This window comes from Oncorhynchus masou, chromosome 14, assembly GCF_036934945.1.
Source record: "Oncorhynchus masou masou isolate Uvic2021 chromosome 14, UVic_Omas_1.1, whole genome shotgun sequence".
Classification (NCBI taxonomy): domain Eukaryota; kingdom Metazoa; phylum Chordata; class Actinopteri; order Salmoniformes; family Salmonidae; genus Oncorhynchus; species Oncorhynchus masou.
This window is the reverse complement of record NC_088225.1, coordinates 21,737,253-21,745,465: the sequence shown is the minus strand read 5'-3', so window position 1 is coordinate 21,745,465 and position 8,213 is coordinate 21,737,253. Positions and strand designations below refer to the sequence as shown.

Genomic DNA, 8,213 nt, shown 5'->3' with positions numbered 1-8,213 from the left:
ATCTTATCGGCAGACTGGCTAGAATGCTTATCGACACAAGGAGACCTTGGCTCGGGTCATAAATTATCTAAATTAGGAGAGATTATGTAGGAAGGCTTGAGAACTATACAGCCTTTGTACCAGGGTGAAGAAGAGACGGGACAGTTCGAAAACTAATGACATCATTTTCAGTTTATAACCTGTGGTAAACTGTATCATGTTCAGTACTGCTGGTACTGCTGGTAAATGCTGCTGGTTGATTTTGAGACTGGTCTCTGTCCATTTTTTGTAAATAAGAGCCTTACAAATTCTTAGGAATTGACAGAGTGTTTCATTTTAATTGGGTATTAAAACATGTAGGAATTTAATTCCTGTAACACCATATCATGATTAATAACTAACAGGATGATGCTCAAGATGCTTCCCATACATCAACATTCACAACAGATTGAGAGTGAGCCCCTGCTTTCTCTAAAAGGACAGGAATAAAAATGTGCTCACACTTTCATCCAAAGTTAACTTCATGCAACACTTCCGTTTTGATGGGAAGTGCATCTCCCCAGGGAAGGAGACAACCATCAAGATGCCACAAAATAAAGTTCATGAAGCAATAGTTTGAAATGAATTGGGTTTTTAGTTTAGGGGCAGATAAACAATTATCACTGTGATTACTATTTCGACTACTGGGGGAAAGGGACCCAAGTCACGATAACTTCTGGTAAGTAGCCTTAACATTCAGACCTAAAGAAGTTATTTAATTATTGACACATAACTAGTGACTATTTAGCTTATTTTGACTGATTTTGTACGAAGTATTGGTCAGACCATTCACTGTGACAACTACTTTGACTACTGGGGGAAAGGGACCATGGTGACCGTGTCCACAGGTAAAACAAAAACATATTCTGTTTATTTTTACATTATCATTGAGGTTGGACTTTGAGTTAAAAGTCCCTCTCTCCTAAAGGCTTGAAATATTTATTTTTGGTCTTCACTTGCGGTAGTTTTTGTGCGTTGCACGTATTGAAAGATTGCACTGTGACAATGCTTTTGACTACTGGGGGAAAGGCACAATGGTTACCGTTTCATCAGGTAAGAAAAAGCATTATGATTTCATCAAATGTGTCAGTGATCATTCGAAAAGTCAAATACATGTGGTTTTTAGACAACTCGATTCTAGGCTTCATTTAGTCAATTTGCTAAATTGAATTGAGGATCAAAAACAGTAACAGAAGGCCTACTCTATAACAAAGGCATGTTCATAATCTGGACAAAAACAACTGAAATTCATTGATGTGATTTTAAAACAAACCTTTAAAAAGTACGATATGGATGATATTAAATATCGAAATACATTGGCACAGGTTTTTGTGCATAGCCTGTATTGGTTATTTGCAATGTGACTACAGTTTTGACTACTGGGGGAAAGGGACAATGGTTACAGTTTCATCAGGTGAGACTTTCAAATTGAAAATGCTGTAATCTTACAAATACATTCTTCTGCTTTAGGTTATTAAATTAAAGGTTTGTCACTTTCTGCAATGGAATTAAGATACATGTCTATAATGAAGCCTGTTTGAAGTAAAGTGTGCCAAACAAACGTAAAGTAAAACATCATAACCTCACATTACAGTAAACCTAAATATCAGAAAGTATACAAAATAATTGTGTTCCTTTTGCGCATTTTGGTTAAGAATTGGAATAAGAGGGTATAGAACCTGGGGAGAATGCTTTTTATACCACTTGTCAAGGTAACTGAACACAGTGCTACGCTGCTTTTGGCTACTGGGGTCAGGGTACAATAGTAACCGTTTCAGGTAAGAATCTCATTTTGGTTGATGCAAGGTATAGTTCATAGTGGAAAATTATTGCTTAAATTTAAGGACAAATAGTTAATCAATAAAAATATTTATGTTTAATTAATCAAAACCTATATATAGCCTACCTGTCTTTTATCAGTGGATATTGTATTTTACGTTTTTGATAACACATTCAACTCGGTGTAACCTATGTGCATGTATTTGGAGTGAACAATATCCTACCCTGGTAATAAATCATCATGTATTAAACCTAGCCTACTAAATGAATGTTAAATAACCTGACAATGTAAAATAGAATAGGTCCTTAGAATTGTTAACTATTTTATTTGGTCAGTGTTGTTTGATTTATGTATTTATTTTTTAACGGTGTATTCTATAAAACTGTTGGGCTTTATGGATTATTTGTAACACATTATTTATCTTACAGCCTCATCAACTGCTCCGACTTTGTTCCCTCTTGCGCAATGTGGCTCCGGGACCGGAGATATGATGACTCTGGGTTGCATTGCCACTGGCTTCACGCCTGCCTCCCTCACCTTCAAATGGAATGAAGAAGGCGGGAATTCCCTGACTGATTTCGTTCAGTACCCTGCGGTCCAAACCGGTGGAAGCTACATGGGAGTCAGTCAACTCCGTGTAAAGAGAGCAGACTGGGACAGTAAAAATTTGAATGCGCTGTGGAACATTCTGCTGGTTCAAAGAAAGTACCTGTGAAAAAACAAGGTAAGATGTATTTGTTTATCCATTTAATAACATCTGTCACAAAAAATAATAATAATATATTATTGAGTTTAATGTATTTTTATCCATGTAGCCTATTAATCTACTAATTTCGTAAAAAAACAGCCTCTGTGATAATCATCATTTGCTGGTAATTTTATGTTTAGTTTTGTTGAAAGACACATTTTTAGAAATCAAAATATTGAAGACAATAAGCTTATGAAATCTGAATGACTTAAAAATTGCACATATTTTTGCTGGAAAATTCCACTGCTGGAATTATGGACTATACAGCCTAGGGTACAATCATTTTGATGCCTACATATTACAATTGTTATCAATGCGCATGCAGTAATTTAGTAACATCTAAATAATTTAGTAACACCTAAATTACCTGACACCTTCCGGCAAATTAAACAATAAATGCATTAAAACGTAGTCATTGCTAATTGCCGTTCACTGTAACAATCAACATTTGTGTCACTGTCACCCACTGTAGAATAAACCATTTAGGCCAATTGTATAAACATTGTTAGGTGTCAGTCTAGTTGTGGTGAATGTGCTATGGCACTAGGATGAGGGTTGGTTGGAGTGGCTGTAGCTTGCCCCTTTAGTTGCTGACTATCTCCCCCAAGAAGACATGCTACAAACAGTGTTGAGCTCTTTTTGCTTTTGTCTGCCAGCATAATTATTCTATGTCCACAGTCTAAGACGGTATATACTTTGATATACACTTTTTAAAAATGAAAGAATATTTACTTGAATAGTACCGATTCAAAGTTTGGTAACAGAATGACAGCACAAACCGTCATTCTGTTACCAAATTTTGTGTCTCCACTGTTCTTCAAGTAAATGTGTTTTTGTCAAATTTTCTGTGGAAATTGTAAAAATTAGTCCTTGTGGATAGAGTTGCATGGTTTGTTTAACTTTGCAATCTCTGATTTTAGTTTGAAAAACATTTTAGAAGTGAAATATCGGAGTCTCACTGTCACTCTGTTACCATGAAATTTCCCATAAGCTGTTTAGCTGTTCTGTTCATCTTTACTGTGCATGTGTAGCCTATGTCAGCTTCTGCAAATATATGTTGTTTTCTCTCTGCTTCTGCATATATATATATATGTGTGTGTGTGTATGTTTGTTTTTTAGTGGAATATCTGCAGCAGCCGTCTCTTTACGTAATGACCCCCTCTAAAGAGGAGATGTCAGAAAATAAGACGGCTTCCTTCGCCTGCTTTGCCAATGACTTTTCACCCCGTACACACACAATCAAATGGATGAGGATGGAAAAAGGAACAGAACAAGAAGTTGTATCTGATTTCAAGAGTTCTTGCGAGAGTGAGAAGAAGAGTGAGAAAACTCTGTACAGCACAACCAGCTATCTCAGAGTCAATGAGAGTGAGTGGAAGAGTGAAGAAGTAACATTCACTTGCGTGTTTGAGAACAAAGCTGGAAATGTGAGGAAAACTGTGGGCTACACTTCATCAGATGGTGAGTAAAATACGTCAGATTATCTTCTCTTGGTATTTCATTAAAGGAGCATCAAGAAGCAGGGCTTTTGTGAAAGAGCTCTAGGCCAGATTGAAAAGTTAGCACATTTTTCTAATTAGCGGTTAAAGGTTTTTCTTAAATTGCATAAAAGTAGCCCATGCATGAAAAAAGATTGATTGTGACCAGCCAGCTGGAGGGAAAACAGAATAACCTATATTGATCCAAAACATACAAACTGTTTACATTTTAATTGCTGTTCTCACACACAGCTTGGTGAACATTCCTTACATCCTTTCTCAGCAGGTCCAGTCCATGGAAATTTAGTAGTCATTAAGATCATCGAGCCGTCTCTTGAGGATATGCTTATGACCAAAAAAGCTCAGCTTGTGTGCGATGTCAATGAAATAGTTTCTGGCTTCATGAGCGTCAAATGGGAAAATGACAATGGAAAGACCTTAACCAGCCGAAAGGGTGTCACTGACAAAATTGCCATACTTGACATCACTTATGAGGACTGGAGCAATGGGACAGTATTCTACTGCGCTGTAGATCACTTGGAAAACCTGGGGTCCTTGATAAAGAAAGCCTACAAGAGGGAGACCGGTAAGACAAACTGCTTTGGTTTCCCTCTCACTTTTCTTTTTACTTAATTGGGATTTCATATTTACGATGTTTCAAAACCTATTAAACAGATATCCAATTGTCCATCATGTGGGAATTAAAAATCATGATAGGAGATTGTGTAGACTAGTGAAAAGTGACTTTAATTGTCAGAGTTGCAAGGAACCAAATGGAGCTGATAGCAATTTGATCTGATTAAATCAGATGATGACTGAATGCAAAATGACAAAATGCTTTTCTATGATGGGTCCCTTTGGCCTCTCAAGACGTAACTCCTGTGAGGGAAGACATTGTTTGATTGGCTTAATATAGGCAGCATTTAGCTAAATGTAAATTGTTTGCCAAGTACTTGCATGGGGCGAAGCCCTGACTGTTCTCTCATGCTTTCAGGAGGAGATCCACAGCGTCCATCTGTCTTTCTGCTGGCTCCAGCAGAACAAACTAGTGATAATACGGTGACCCTGACTTGCTACGTCAAAGACTTCTACCCCAAGGACGTTTTAGTGGCTTGGCTTGTTGACGATGAGCCGGTGGAGAGAACGAGCAGTTCAGCATTGTACCAATTCAACACCACTAGCCAGATTCAATCAGGAAGGACCTACTCTGTCTACAGTCAACTCACATTTAGCAATGACTTGTGGAAGAACAAAGAAGTGGTGTATAGCTGTGTAGTTTACCACGAAAGCATGATAAAGTCCACAAAAATTATTATGAGAACCATTGACAGAACCTCAAACCAACCCAACCTAGTTAACCTCAGCTTGAATGTGCCTCAGAGCTGCAAGGCCCAGTAGAGGTTGTGTTGTGTTTTGTTGATGTGTGTTGCTGCGTGTTACCTCTGCTGTTTGTGTCAGTGACATAACATGTGTGTCTTTTAAGTGCAGAATCAAAATCCAAATAAAAACTTTAAATCATTAATCCTGTTGATGTACTGTATGTCATGCAGTTCCTACTCATGTCTGTCCCGTCTCCCCACTTTTGTGCAAAGCTTCAGTATCTCTGTTTGGGGAAAATGTCAACTCTCAGACTACTAAAACTAATTATAAAGTGACAATACAAGTCAAGCAAAGTATTGATGCTTTACATTTGCAATCAGGCCAAATGACCATGCAATATATCTGTAATACAGTAATGGTGGACACTGAATAATGTATTAGTATAACACTGAGCTATAGTCTTGTACACAACAGAGAAGTGATATACACTCACATTGTTAAAATGTTCCCCCGATGAAAGGAATGAACTATGGAAGTGTAGCTCTAGCATTAGCAACCCAGTTATCTGCTGTTTCAGACATTCTCCTCATGTCTTTGGTGTAATCAGATGTAGTGCATTGAACTTAATCAGGCTGTCCTTTCTTCTTGTTGTTTGGCTTTGTGTGCTTCTGTTCCCGCTACTGGGTCTCACCTATAGAAATGCTATATGCCTTTTCTATTTATTCAAGTCTACCACCATGGGTTTGGAAATGAATGAGATATGACTAGGGTTCGTTCACAAGAAGCAAGCCAAGCCAAGTAGAAGTTGGAAGTCCCCATTGATCGGCAAGTGTGCCGTTTGGCCAAAGCAAGTCAGGGTCACCTTCACTGCTGGTTTGATATCCTCACGTTTTAGATTTTCAATGTGTTGTATTCGTTAAGTAATAACGCAGTAATTGATGAAAGGTCATAGGGGGTGAGGCAGAAAAAACATGCTCAAGTCCAATAGACAAAGTATGTTTTAGATTTCTTTCTCACGTCCTACCGAATATCACAGTACTATCTATGACTGATACCGGAGACAGTATTATCTATGACTGATAATGGAGACAGTATTATCTATGACTGATACCGGAGACAGTATTATCTATGACTGATACCGGAGACAGTATTATCTATGACTGATAATGGAGACAGTATTATCTATGACTGATACCGGAGACAGTATTATCTATGACTGATACCTGAGACAGTATTATCTATGACTGATACCTGAGACAGTATTATCTATGACTAATACCGGAGACAGTATTATCTATGACTGATACCTGAGACAGTATTATCTATGACTGATACCTGAGACAGTATTATCTATGACTGATACCGGAGACAGCTGTACTATGCATGGTTTCCCATAAAACAGTTGAAAGTATACCCATTCCAACCGTTTGACACTTATTGATAGCCCCTTTAGATCTGCAATGAACAGTAAGGGTAGGCTACATGCAAAACTCCCCCTTGTTAACAATATGGCTGGAGCGATGGCGGATCTAAGATCTATAACAAATACTTTCAGATTTCTTAGGAGCCATCAATAAGTGTCCAAAAGTTGGGGTTTGTGATTGGGTTTCAGACTGGGCACCAGAGTGATGAGTAACCGTTTTGACTGCCTACTGACACTGTTCTCATATCCACATGCAGATTGTCTCGTGTTGACTGACTGTCCATGCAGCAACACCATGGAAACCGACAGGGACAGCATGGGAAAAACAGCCTTCACCTTCATCATACTCTTCCTCATAACTCTGCTGTATGGTGTTGGAGCAACTGCCATCAAGGTAATGCCTTGTTGGGAATCTGGAGTTTTTACTAAATGGGATAAGCTTTTGTCAGATTTGACTTTTTTGTAGCAGGTTAGGGGAAACGGGGATACCTAGTCAGTTGTCTTGCACATTTAACCCAACCCCTCTGAATCATAGAGGTGCAGGGAGCTGCCATAATCAACATCCACATTTTCAGAGCTGAGGGAAATGTGGGTTAGCTGCCTTCCTTGCTCAGGGGCAGAACAACAGATTTTTACCTTGTCAGCTCAGGGACTCAAACCAGCAACCTTTCGGTTACTGACCCAATTCCCTAACCACTAGGCTACCAGCCGCAGCAGGTTAGGAGAGTTAACGTAGCAGGTTAGGAGAATTAGGATAAAGTTAGGAAAGAGGTTAGGGTGAGCTAAAATGCAAAAATATAGTTAACTTGACAAAAGCTGTATCCCTTCTAGCCATGACCGTAGTGTGGGAAGAGTAGTGGGAAAGGAAGACATTTTGGTTTTGAAAGTTCCATAGTCTGTATGGATCCACATTCAAACAAACAATCCATGTATGCGTGGTAGAACTTTCAGTAGCAACATGAACAGATTCTAGCAAGACATGAATGTACACATAGGACTATTTTGTGTGTTGCAATTCTTTGCAAGAGGCATACTAGTGAGAGGGAATACAGTAATAACCTAAATATATTATATATATAACTTACATTATAACTATATTATTATATAGGCCTAATAGTTATATTATATATAAGTATAGTTAATTACACAAGTCATTTTGAAGTCTCAGCTAACAAAAATAATAATTGCATCTAAATAGATGTCACAATTATTGTAAGTAATGACTTAAATGTAAATGTAAATTTAAGTGAACAAATGTTTGCTTCTTATTTCAGGTGAAATGAAGAAACTGAGTTTGAAGTACTTGAAGAAGATATTACTTTTCATACTTACAATACAGTATATGAATGGATACAATACATGTAACTGTTCTCCTGCTTGTCTTTATTGTTGATTTTGTTTGAATAGTTCAAATGTAGAGGTTAGATTTGTAAATATTTCATTGTG

General features: G+C 37.8%; 1 pseudogene; it reads left to right on the top strand.

Moving 5' to 3' along the window:
- The window catches only part of LOC135554533 (Ig mu chain C region membrane-bound form-like), a 526,132-nt pseudogene extending 517,920 nt beyond the window's left edge, over positions 1 to 8,212 (top strand).
- The last annotated feature ends 1 nt before the right edge of the window (position 8,213 follows it).